Here is a 14,193-nt window from a genome sequence, read left to right as displayed (position 1 = left end):
CATGAGTAATTTTATGATTGCTTAAATTTGGCAATTAAAATTATTTAAAAATTAAAATGGAAATTAAAATTATGTTTCTCCTATTATTTAAGTTGATGACGTGTAAAAAAATACAAAATATGCTACTAATTTTTTTTAGAAAAAAAATTAATATTCTTTTTCATACTTCTTTTTATATCATCAATTAATTTTTATATGATAAAGAAAATAATATTCATGTTCGAATACAATTAGAAATAGATCACACAACAATCATTCCAATTAATGACGATTAAATCTAGTCTTTTTTCAGATATAAGAGAATATTATTTTGTGAATTAAAAAATTGATCAAAATTAAATAGCAAGATATGAACGAAATAATATTTTTTTATATAGATTTTTAAACTGAAATAGTCTTTAAATTAGACCCTTTTCCTATAATTGATGTATTTATCATTAATATATTGTTTGTGGCCCAGCCTATGGTTCAAGTTGAAGCCTGAGACCATAACATGGCTGGACTTTGTGGATTGTCCAAAGGTTCAAGATAAAAAAATAAAGGATCTTGAGATGGACTTGATAAAAAAATAAAGGATCTTGAGATGGACTTGATGGAGTCGGCTATGGTTTAATTAACAAAATAATAGTTAAATTAACAAAAGTTTGACTTTTAATAAAAGACTTGAATTAAATAATAGTTAAATTCAATACCAAATTTTGTAATAATTAACAAAAGTTGAATTAACAAAATTTTGTAAAAGACTTGAATTAACAAAAGTTGGACTTTTAATAAAAGACTTGATGAAGTCCATGAAATAGAAGACTTGAATTTTTTTAATAAAATGTTGGACTTTTATTGTTTAATTAACAAAAGTTTAACGAAAGGATTGATTAAATAATAGTTAAATTCAATACAAAATTTTGTGTATATAGGAATTTTAAAAAGGGAGATAGATAAAGTAAATTCAAAATTATTTCCTATTCTAAGAATTAACTCGGGAGAATTGGGTAATAAAGTCAATAATTAAAAAAAGGAAACGTCATAAAAAAAAGAAAAAAGAAAAAAGAAAAGAAAGACACTTGCAGCAGTATAAATAATAGAAGTTTTATATGCAGAAGCAAGAAGCACTTATACAATTAAGTTGTTTTCCATATATGCGTTGCAGAAGTCAGAGACCTTAATATGGGTGGACTTTGTGGAGTGTCCTAAGGTTCAAGATGAAAAAATGGAGGACCTTGACATGACTTGATGGAGTAGTCTATGGTTCAAGTTGAAAAAGTGGGGACTATGATATGGATTTGGTGGAGTGGCAGGCGATTTGCTTGGGAGACAATTTTGTTTTCATTTCTTTTATTTTGAATAATTAAAATTTGATAGTTTAAAATTAATTATGGGTTCAAACCGCATGTAATAGAATACTTGAATTTTATAAGGCAAGACTTTTTGTTGTTTAGTTAACACATACAAGGTTTAACGAAAGGATTGATTTGAATAATAGTTAAAATTTGAAGACTAATTAAGCCAAATTTAATTACCTTTGATGTAAACTACTTAAAGTTTAAAAAAATCATTAATATTTTCTTAAAATAAAAATTTCATTGATTTAAGTAATTCTATACGGTAAACTAAAATAAAAAATGTTTCTTGTTTTAGTATTTGACACAAGAATAAATTATATTTCTTTGTAGATTGTTTAAGTTATCCTATGGATTTTTTTTTTGAGAATATTATATTGAACGTGAGTATTCTCATGATCGCTTAAATTTGGCAATTTAAAAAGTTAAATGAAAATGAAAATTATGTTTCTCCTCTTATTTAAGTTGATAACTTGTAAAAAATATAAAATATGATACTGATTTTTTTTTTAGAAAAAAAGTTAATATTCTTTTTACTTCTTTTTATATAACTAATTAATTTTTATATGATAAATAAAATAATATTCAAGTTCAAATACAATTAGAAATACATGACACAATAACTTTTCCAATTGATGATAATTAAATCTAGTCTTTTCTTCCTATATAAGAGAATATTATTTTGTGAACTGAAAAATTGATTAAAATTAAATAATTAGAATGGAACGAAATAATTTTTTTATAGATTTTTTAATAGAAATAGTTTTTAAAGTACACCCTTTTCCTATAATTGATGTATTCATCAATTATATTTTTTTTCCTTGCTTAACTTAACTGGCAACATTTGTTGTCTGACAGGGAACTTGATATGAAGGTAATGTTGTGACCTATGGTTAAAGTTGAAGAAGTCAGACCATAACATGGCTGGACTTTGTGGAGTGTTCAAAGGTTCAAGATGAAAATATGGAAAACCTTGAGATGGACCTGATGGTGTGGGCTATGGTAATTAGAAGACAATTTTCTTTTACATTATTTTTAGTTTGAATATTAAAAATTTAATAATTTAATATTAATTATGGGTTGGGATATCATGAAATAGAATAATTTTTTTAAACAGGCAGGGCAGCAGTATAAATAATAGAAAGAAGTAAGTTTAATATGCAGGAGCAAGAAGCACTTATACAATTAAGCTGTTTCATATATCCTTGTGTGATCATGAATTCCTCCTCCATTTATATTCTTGTCTTTGTCCAGCTTTGGTTGTTCAGCTTACCATGCAGAGAGAGTGTGTGCATCCCAAGTGAGCGTGAGACACTTTTGAAGTTTAAGAATAATCTCATAGATCCTTCAAATAAGCTTTGGTCTTGGAATCATAATAATACCAACTGTTGCCACTGGTATGGAGTCCTCTGCCACAACCTTACTTCCCATGTTCTTCAGCTTCACCTCCACACTTATGATTCTGCTTTCTATGATGACTACAATTGGGAAGCTTATAGAAGATGGAGCTTTGGTGGAGAGATAAGTCCTTGTTTGGCTGATTTAAAGCATCTGAATTACTTGGACTTGAGCGCCAATGAATTCCTTGGTACGGCAATTCCTTCTTTCCTTGGGACAATGACTTCCTTGACTCACCTCGACCTCTCTGATAGTGGATTCTATGGGAAGATTCCTCCTCAGATTGGGAATCTCTCAAATTTGGTGTATCTTGACCTGAGAGAAGTTGCCAACGGAAGAGTACCCTCTCAGATCGGGAATCTCTCTAAGCTTCGATATCTTGACTTGAGCGACAATTATTTCCTTGGAGAAGGTATGGCAATTCCTTCTTTCCTTGGGACAATGAGCTCCTTGACTCAGCTCGACCTCTCTTATACTGGATTCATGGGGAAGATTCCATCTCAGATTGGGAATCTCTCCAATTTGCTCTATCTCGGCCTTGGAGGTCATTCTAGTCTTGAACCTCTGTTTGTTGAAAATGTAGAATGGGTATCAAGTATGTGGAAGCTTGAATATCTTTATCTGAGTAATGCAAACCTATCCAAAGCATTTCATTGGCTACACACTCTCCAATCTCTTCCTTCTTTGACCCACCTATATTTTTCAGAATGCACACTCCCTCACTATAATGAACCATCCTTGCTCAACTTCTCATCTCTGCAAACTCTCCATCTTTACAATACCAGTTATTCCCCTGCCATTTCTTTTGTCCCCAAGTGGATATTCAAATTGAAGAAACTTGTTTCTCTTCAATTACAGGGTAATGAAATCCAAGGTCCGATTCCTGGTGGTATTCGAAACCTCTCACTTCTTCAAAATCTTGACTTGTCTGAAAATTCATTTTCATCTTCTATACCTAATTGCTTATACGGTCTTCATCGACTCAAGTTCCTGGACCTAAGGCTCAACAACTTGCATGGGACTATTTCTGATGCCCTGGGAAATTTGACTTCTCTTGTCGAACTTCATTTGTCATCTAATCAACTTGAAGGAACCATTCCAACTTCTTTGGGAAATTTGACTTCTCTTGTTGAACTTGATTTATCACGTAATCAACTTGAAGGAACAATTCCGACTTTTTTGGGTAATCTCCGCAACTTAAGGGAGATAGATTTAAAATATCTCTATCTCTCTATTAATAAATTCAGCGGAAATCCATTTGAAAGTCTTGGATCACTCTCTAAATTGTCAACGCTTCTTATTGATGGCAATAATTTTCAAGGAGTTGTCAACGAAGATGATCTTGCAAATCTTACAAGTTTGAAGGAGTTTGATGCATCAGGGAACAATTTCACTTTAAAAGTGGGTCCTAATTGGATTCCTAATTTTCAACTTATCTATTTGGATGTGACATCATGGCAGATAGGTCCCAACTTTCCATCGTGGATTCTGTCACAAAACAAACTTCAATATGTTGGACTGTCTAACACGGGGATTTTAGATTCTATTCCAACACAGATGTGGGAAGCACTTTCTCAGGTTATGTATTTAAACCTCTCTCATAATCATATCCATGGTGAGCTTGTGACTACATTAAAAAATCCAATATCTATGCAAACTGTTGATCTAAGCACAAATCACTTATGTGGTAAATTACCCTATCTTTCAAGTTATATGCTTCGGTTAGATCTTTCAAGCAATTCATTCTCTGAATCCATGAATGATTTTTTATGTAACGATCAGGACAAGCCAATGAAATTAGAATTTATGAATCTTGCATCAAATAATTTGTCAGGAGAAATACCTGATTGCTGGATGAATTGGACATTTCTTGTGGATGTGAAATTACAAAGCAACCATTTTGTTGGGAACTTACCCCAATCCATGGGTTCCTTGGCAGACTTGCAGTCTTTACAAATTCGTAACAACACACTCTCAGGAATATTTCCTACCAGTTTGAAGAAGACTAGCCAATTGATCCTTGGATCTTGGAGAAAATAATCTTTCAGGAACTATTCCACCGTGGGTTGGAGAAAAGCTCTCAAATATGAAAATCCTCCGCCTTCGATCAAACAGTTTTTCCGGTCACATTCCAAATGAAATATGTCAGATGATTCTTCTTCAGGTTTTAGACCTTGCAAAAAATAATTTGTCTGGCAATATACCCAGCTGTTTCCGTAACTTGAGTGCCATGACACTAGTGAACCGGAGTACAGATCCCCGTATCTATTCTACGGCACCAGATAATAAACAATTCTCTTCGGTATCAGGTATAGTTAGTGTGCTACTATGGCTGAAAGGAAGAGGAGATGAGTACAGAAACTTTCTGGGTTTGGTAACAAGCATTGATCTGTCAAGTAACAAGTTATTAGGGGAAATACCAAGAGAAATCACATATCTAAATGGATTGAATTTTTTAAACATGTCCCACAACCAATTGATTGGTCATATTCCACAAGGTATAGGTAATATGAGATCATTACAGTCCATTGATTTTTCGAGGAATCAACTTTTTGGTGAAATCCCTCCAAGCATTGCAAATTTGAGCTTTTTGAGCATGCTAGACTTGTCTTACAATCATTTGAAGGGAAATATTCCAACAGGAACTCAATTGCAAACCTTTGATGCCTCCAGCTTCATCGGCAACAATCTATGTGGTCCACCACTGCCCATAAACTGCAGCTCCAATGGGAACACCCATAGTTATGAAGGAAGTGATGGGCATGGAGTGAATTGGTTTTTTGTCAGTATGACAATTGGATTTATTGTGGGATTCTGGATAGTGATTGCTCCTTTGCTGATTTGTAGATCATGGCGGTATGCCTATTTTCATTTCCTTGATAATGTGTGGTTCAAACTTCAATCTTTTCGCTCAGGTAGTATCACTGTTTAGTGTTGCTTAGAATACACCGATGTTTTATCATTGTATTGGCAGGTTGATCAATTTGTAGTCATTGCTATCTTCTTTTTTTTCTTCAAATTTGAGAGCCTTATTTAAATTCTGTTTTTAGATGTAAAGATTTGCATATTTAGTATAGTTTTGTACTTAAGATCAACTAGTTGTAATTCTCTGATAGAAAACATTAGCTAGATCACGTAGATTAAAATTCAAATAGTTGGTAAGTTCTTTTAGTTTTGAAACCACATGTTGGGAATCTCTCCAATTTAGTGTGCACTGGATAATACTATTCTCTAATCCAAATCACATATTCGCTTGAATTTATTTACTTGAGATAATGAATGCATTCTTGCATGCCCACTTTAAAATCAACCTTACCTTTAATAAGCATTATTCTTTCACATGTACCTGTTTTGCAACTATGTACAACTTAAAAGGCAAAGAGACAATGCTTGGCTTCATCAAGACCAGTGGCAAGGAACAGGAGCACGATAGCAAAAAAGCATAAGCATGATCTTGTCTGCTATTGGTATTTAAGACCTATAAAACATTGAAAACATTACATTGTGAACATTTCACGTGAATCATTGAAAACTACAATCTATTGTATCCTGAATATGAAAGACCATTTGCAGAATTACCCTCCTCTTAAATGCCAAGTTGCCAAATTATTGTTGAAATTTATGGTGTGGGGACTCCAACTATGTATGGCCAGGTATGGAGGCTTCAAAAGTAGGACTTGATCAGTTGCTCAAATTTGAGAGACAATGTGTTCTGCCACAAGACGACGCAAAATTTGAGAGACTTGATTAGTTTGCAGTAATAGTACTTTAAATTGTATTTTGAAAGACTTCTCTATATAAACAGCATTATATAAGGTTCACTTCCATTATTTTTGGAAATGTCTATTTTTTTCACCTAAAGGAAAGGAAAACATCATGGAGGGAATGTTCTGTAAAAACAATTTTGTCTTCATATCCTTATATTGAAACGAATCTTTTAAAATTTGAAGTGGTGGTTAAAAAATTTTCAATTTGATTTTTCCTTGCATATACCACATTTGTGTTAAGCAAAATTTAGATTCCCATATAGCATCTCCAATATGCCAAGTACCTATAAACAAATGTAGAATGATTTAGATTTATTTCTTAATTATTGTTAAAATATAATTGAAAAGCATAAAATTATTTGTAAATTTAATATCCTGAATTGAAAAACATAAAAACACACCTACACAACCACACCTACTATTTTTTTTTTCAAAACTATCCCCACCTCAATTTAGTGATATAATTTTAGTTGTCTTTGTGTGTGTGAGATGTATTGTTAATATTTATAGCATCCTTCCTCATAAAATTTAGGGATGTAAAATAATTTGGTTTGCCTTTTATGTTTGTGTGCGTGATGTAATGTTAATGTTTACGACCAAGCTAAAAGTACCAAAAAATAATTTTTATCTAAAGGTTTTCTTGTAATAAATATAATGGGTGAAATTAGCCATAATCAAATTCTACTTTTTCTTTAATTTCCTTTTCATATACAGAGCCATATATAACATGAAACTGAATTTGTCCGTTTTCACACTGGACTAACAGCGCCAAGAATGAGAATGAACATAATTTTCAGCAATTAATTAACTTTGATCTGTAGACTCTAGGTTAGTATTAAAAACAAAAAATAAATCTCCAAAAGGTTTTGCAATAATATCTATTGTGAGTCTGTCAGAGATTTAGTACACTCAAGAGTGTAAATATTTTTTACACTATCAACTAATCAATGGTTTACATTTCAACATGATATGAAAATGGTAATATATAGGTAGTATTTGAGTTAAGCTCATGAAAGCCAAATTAGAAGCCCTGCAACTGCAACCAAACTTTCTAACAATCTCTTCCCGATATAAGATTCATCTGTCCCTTCTAGGAACTTCCTTCAACTGAATGTAAAAACATTAGTTGTTATATGACAACTAACAAGACTGATAGATCATTTATTGCATAGGAAATGGAAACATAACACTGTAGTGTAGTGTTCTTTAAGAAAAAGGAAGGCTTAATTAGAAATTGAACGTACCAGAACACTGTGAGAGATTATCAGGTGTTTTGCAAAGAGAAGGGAGACCAACAGAAATTGTCATGTTAATCTTTAAGCCAAGGTCAGGATCATCCCTGTCTTTGAGAATAAGGCAGACACACTTCTTGTTGGTCTTCATGGCTTGTGTGAGACGACTGCAACAATCTGCTGTGGGTGCTTTCGTGTCAGCACCCAAATATGGCAGACACGTTGCAACACCTGTCAGGGATTCTGCACATCTCTGTTTGTCTTGAGCTGAATCTCCCATTGCATGACTAACCAATACCAATGTTATTGCTAACACTAGCAAGTGTGGTAGACAAGCATTTGAATCCATTTCTCAATCTTGATGAATGAATGAGTGGAGATAGATTATATTATAGTCTATAGAAAAAGTTGTAGGTAGAAATTGTTAGGTTGTGGTGCTACATGTAAAATATTGGTTTTTTTGTTTTAATTTATTAGAAGGTTCTGTAGTGTGTTATGTTTTAGAAAACATCGGAATTGGGAAGGAAACTAGTAGATGAAAATAAATTCTGTGGTTTCACTGTGAGTTCAATGAAGAAGACCAGTTTCTTGACTTAGTCTGGATCATTTCAATTTTGTACAACACCAATTGTCCACTAAAGAGTTATATACTATTTCTCGTGGTTTTTTTTTTTTTTTTGTCTAGAGCTTAGTGTTCATGGATAAACATATAATTTTTTTATTTTAATAAATTTTAAAATAAAAAAATAATATATTAGAAAAGTGTGTTAACATTTCTCTTGAAATGATTAGTGTTTTTGCTAGCCTATGTTCCTAACCGCAACAGGCGCCGAAATTGTGGGTTAACCAGGCATAGAGAAATTCCAAAGGTTGTGAGTTGTAAGAAGTCTTTGTAAATCACATGTCCTTCAAAAAAAATCCAAATAAACTGAAACAATGTTTGACTGATCTATTTCCTATCTTCAAAGTTAAACTGCTTCTGGTGAAGAGGGAATTTCAAGACATTGGTTTTTCCCCAAAAGCAACTTAACTCTAATGAGAATGTGAAAACTAACATTCACACCCGTGATGAATTCCTATCTTCAAAGTTTAAGGCAAGTCTCTGGAGAAGATGACTTCGATAAAGACACAATAAAACTGCTTCTGGTGAAGAGGGAATTCAAGAGATAGGTTCTTCCCCAAAAGCAATTTAACTCTAATGACATATATTTCCTATAACTTTTTACTAATGTTTATAAATCATTTGGTGATTCTAATTAATTAACAATTTAAATTTTTACACTATCTATCAAAATTAAACTCATATATTAACAGCATCAAAGTTATTTTCGTTTTAATTTTGATACTTTGGTTCTAATTAAGTAGTACTAGCAGTTGCCATTCTCATTATTTTATTATACGTACATTCTACATTCTGCTTACAACTTGCAATGAATGGAAAAAGTGGAGCTTGGACATCATTTGTCTGCATGACATTCACACCACTCACAAAAAGTGAGTGGAAATTTTTAGACAAAATAGATGAAGAATTATTAATGTTCAACCATCATTGGAAGTGGAAAGTTCATTATGAGAAAGAAAAGCAGTTCGCCAAAATGGAAAGCAGTATAGGTAAAGAAAGCTCAAGTAATTTTCAACTTCTAGACATTCCATGTAGAGATAAGAAAAGAAAAAGGAAAAAAAAATGATGGCTTAAAGATCTTTATCTTTGAGCTGTTTGTCTCTACTAATCAACTATAGTTAGCTATTTTAATTTATGATTGTCAACTTGAGATACCATTAAGATAAAAGTGGTGTGAAAAAAGAGCATCAAAGTAGGCGTACGTATGGCGTCGATCAAGAATCACATCACTTGTTCTGTGAGGGAAACCAAAAACATTACAAGTTCAAAATTAAAAATAATAGAATTCCCTTTATAAAACACATATATAATTTGTTTCTCAATTCTCATAAGAAAAAACCACTTGCACTAATGGGTTGGTACAATGGTCCTTGTGGCAGCCATCATGCACAACAATGCAAATTCCCTGACTTGGTAAAAAAGGCTAGGAAGGAATTCGTAAAAACCACTTAATCAAATTCTTTTGTAACATTTGGAAATATGTGAGTGAGATTTTCAAAACACCAAACAGTTATAGTATCAAATGTTGTATCTTCAAATTTGGCTGCTTTCTACGAAATAAAGTTGCAAAAACGGAAGACCGAGAGCTTAATTAGACATAGAATTCAAATGGAGCATGTCATCATTGGCATGAAGACTGATGAGAAGTTTGAAATAACATTTCTTACATAGAATTCAAAGATTTCACACGTATTCCATTGTTTAGAATAAACTGCTACATATATATAACCCGTTGTTAAAAAAAATAAAAGGTTTAATTATCCTTTTGGCCCTTAAAGTTATGACAATATTTTTTTTAATCCTTATAGTTTAACTCATGGGACCAGAAACTCACAATCACACACTTTATCTGCAGCAATCAAAACCATCATCCCATTGGAACGATCAACTTAGTTCAATGCTGTGATACCACTCCAACTTGATGAGAGACTGTCAAGATGGAGATTACATCATGGCAATTGGCAAACTCAAGAATAATGGAATGTGTAGTGGCTTTGTCTCATACCTCCATTACACTTCATTTGTACCTGAGCTTGCTTCCCTATTTTTATTAATTTTGTTCATGTTTATGTGTGAGTTGAATCTTCACCGCGAGGACCAAAAGATAAAAAAAATTGTAAATATAAGAATCAAAATGAATGTCTTAAACTATAGAGACTAAAAAAAATTATCACAATTATAAGAACTAAAAGGGTAATTAAATCAAAATAAAATAAACTAGAGCAAAATAATGGTGGTGTGGTGATAGGGATAGTAATACGGGACTGCAGGGAGTAAAGGGGTTGCAGGAAGCAAAAAGCATGAGACCCATGCAGCTGGTATAATCGTGAAGGAAGATATCATCGTGCTTTCTAGAAGATATGTAGGTAGTGGAATAAGGGAATATGGTTGTTAGGATATTCCATTTTATCTTTTCTGTTTTGCTTGTGGGGCCTTGTTCCCTGCATAACAGCTATATATGTAGATGAATTAAGCGCTTTTGATATCAGAAAATATAACAGCAAGTTCTCCCTTAGTCTCTCTCTTCCTCTTCTTCTATGGAGGTTCCTAGCCCTCGAAACTAGGTGGTTCACGTTCTCAAGCTTGGTTCCTAACATGTGGTTAGACACTTTTAATCCTGAATGTCTCCTTGTAGACATATATACCTCTACATATGTGTGCATTTTGCAACCACCACCATTAGTGGAATAAAATTTTAAATGCAAACCCTTCTATGGTATATATCCTATATAGGCATTGTTAGTAGTAAATACCAACCGTGAACATCAAATTGTGGATTCAACCTTTTTCGTCTTCCTTCTTCTTCATGGCAGTGCTATTTGCAACTCATGTTCTTCTCTTGATATTGTCCACTGCTACAACTCTCCACTTCAGTGCAAGCAAGGCAGCAAGGCTCAATATGACTTGCAGCGAGAAGGAAAGGAATGCACTCCTCAGCTTCAAGCATGGACTAGCAGAACCTTCAAACAGGCTTTCATCGTGGTCTGACAAATCGGATTGCTGTACATGGCCAGGGGTTCACTGCAACAACACAGGTAAAGTCATGGAAATCAATCTTGACACACCTGCGGGCTCTCCCTATAGGGAGTTGAGTGGAGAGATTAGTCCTTCTTTGCTTGAACTAAAATATTTGAATCGTTTGGACTTGAGTTCAAATTATTTTGTTCTTACTCCAATACCAAGCTTCCTAGGCTCATTGGAGAGTCTGAGATACTTGGACCTTAGCTTAAGTGGGTTCATGGGATTAATCCCTCATCAACTAGGAAACCTCTCAAACCTGCAGCACCTTAATCTTGGATACAATTATGCTCTTCAGATAGATAACCTTAATTGGATATCAAGGCTATCTTCCTTCGAGTACCTTGATTTGAGTGGTTCAGACCTTCATAAAAAAGGTAACTGGCTTCAAGTACTGAGTGCACTTCCATCTCTTTCAGAACTACACTTGGAGAGCTGTCAAATTGATAACTTAGGACCACCAAAACGAAAAGCCAACTTCACACATCTCCAAGTCCTTGATCTTTCAATTAACAATCTCAATCAGCAAATCCCTTCATGGCTATTTAATCTCAGCACAACTCTTGTCCAACTTGATTTACACAGTAACCTTTTACAGGGACAAATTCCACAAATAATATCAAGCCTTCAGAACATAAAAAATCTAGACCTGCAGAACAACCAGCTCAGTGGGCCACTTCCAGATTCATTAGGCCAGCTTAAGCATCTTGAAGTTCTAAATCTCAGTAATAATACCTTTACTTGTCCAATTCCCTCACCATTTGCAAACTTGTCATCCTTGAGAACTTTAAACCTGGCTCACAACCGACTGAATGGAACCATTCCTAAGAGTTTTGAGTTCCTCAGAAACCTGCAGGTATTAAATCTTGGAACTAATTCTTTGACTGGTGATATGCCTGTAACTCTTGGAACTCTCTCAAATTTAGTAATGTTAGACCTTTCATCTAATTTGTTAGAAGGATCTATAAAAGAGTCAAATTTTGTAAAACTTTTGAAATTAAAGGAACTACGTTTGTCTTGGACAAACTTGTTCCTCAGTGTCAACTCAGGATGGGTTCCTCCTTTTCAGCTTGAATATGTTTTACTGAGCTCCTTTGGAATAGGTCCTAAGTTTCCAGAATGGCTAAAAAGGCAAAGTTCTGTGAAGGTTTTGACAATGTCTAAGGCAGGTATCGCAGACTTGGTTCCAAGTTGGTTTTGGAATTGGACTTCGCAAATTGAATTCCTGGATCTGTCAAACAATCTGTTAAGTGGAGACCTATCTAACATCTTTCTCAATTGCAGCGTCATAAATTTGAGTTCTAATTTGTTCAAGGGTACATTGCCAAGTGTGTCTGCAAATGTTGAAGTGCTGAATGTTGCCAATAACTCAATTTCCGGAACAATTTCTCCCTTTTTATGTGGAAAGGAAAATGCTACTAATAAGTTAAGTGTGCTTGATTTTTCAAATAATGTATTATATGGTGATCTTGGTCACTGTTGGGTGCATTGGCAAGCATTGGTGCATTTGAACTTGGGTAGTAACAATTTGTCTGGTGTTATTCCAAACTCCATGGGGTATCTATCTCAACTTGAGTCTTTGTTGTTAGACGACAACCGCTTCTCTGGATATATTCCTTCAACACTGCAAAATTGCTCTACAATGAAATTCATTGACATGGGCAATAACCAACTTTCTGACGCAATACCAGATTGGATGTGGGAAATGCAATATCTAATGGTTCTTCGTCTAAGATCCAACAATTTCAATGGCAGCATTACTGAAAAGATTTGTCAACTTTCTTCCCTTATAGTGCTGGATCTTGGCAATAACAGCCTGTCAGGATCCATTCCAAATTGTTTGGATGACATGAAAACAATGGCTGGTGAAGATGACTTCTTTGCAAACCCTTCAAGTTATTCATATGGCTCTGACTTCAGTTATAACCACTACAAGGAAACTCTTGTCTTAGTTCCCAAAGGAGATGAGTTAGAGTACAGAGACAATTTGATATTGGTGAGAATGATTGATCTTTCAAGTAATAAGCTGTCTGGAGCAATTCCATCTGAAATTTCCAAGCTATCTGCTTTGCGGTTTTTGAACTTGTCTAGAAATCATCTGTCTGGAGGGATACCAAATGACATGGGAAAAATGAAATTGTTAGAATCCCTTGATCTCTCACTAAACAACATTTCAGGTCAAATCCCTCAAAGTTTATCTGATTTGTCCTTCCTCAGTGTCCTGAATCTATCATACAACAACTTATCAGGCAGAATTCCCACGAGCACCCAACTTCAGAGCTTTGAAGAACTTAGCTACACTGGAAATCCTGAGCTTTGTGGTCCTCCTGTAACAAAAAATTGCACAGACAAGGAAGAGTTGACAGAGACTGCTTCTGTTTGACACGGTGATGGTAATTTCTTTGGAACATCAGAGTTTTATATGGGTATGGGAGTTGGATTTGCAGCAGGATTTTGGGGGTTTTGCAGTGTTGTTTTCTTCAACAGAACTTGGAGGCGTGCTTATTTTCATTATCTTGACCACTTGAGAGATCTGATTTATGTGATAATAGTTTTGAAGGTAAGAAGGTTACTTGGGAAATTGTGAGTTTACATGTTAACTGTTAGGAGTGAGAGACATTACAACGTGTTAGTCTAGCCATTAAAAATGTGAAAAGGTTTACCATACTATGTACATGTTCATATGGGGTGTCTGTTTGTTTTGCTTTCATTGGTAATAAATGTTCTTAATGTTAAGAGAACTAGACGAGCTTCAGACTTAGTATCAAATTCTGTTTTGTATTTATGACGCACTATTGTCTTCTACTAACTGTGCACTA

At 33.9% G+C, this 14,193-nt stretch overlaps 2 pseudogenes; both read left to right on the top strand.

The window, feature by feature from the left end:
* The first annotated feature begins 2,512 nt into the window (after positions 1–2,512).
* Positions 2,513–5,845, top strand: LOC100781266 (receptor-like protein EIX2; annotated as a pseudogene).
* Positions 5,846–11,162: 5,317 nt separating this feature from the next.
* On the top strand, positions 11,163–13,986 carry LOC100778055 (receptor-like protein EIX2; annotated as a pseudogene).
* Positions 13,987–14,193: the final 207 nt, after the last annotated feature.

The sequence above is a fragment of the Glycine max genome, chromosome 16 (genome assembly GCF_000004515.6).
Source record: "Glycine max cultivar Williams 82 chromosome 16, Glycine_max_v4.0, whole genome shotgun sequence".
In the NCBI taxonomy this organism is placed as follows: domain Eukaryota; kingdom Viridiplantae; phylum Streptophyta; class Magnoliopsida; order Fabales; family Fabaceae; genus Glycine; species Glycine max.
This window is presented reverse-complemented; position numbering and strand designations above follow the sequence as displayed.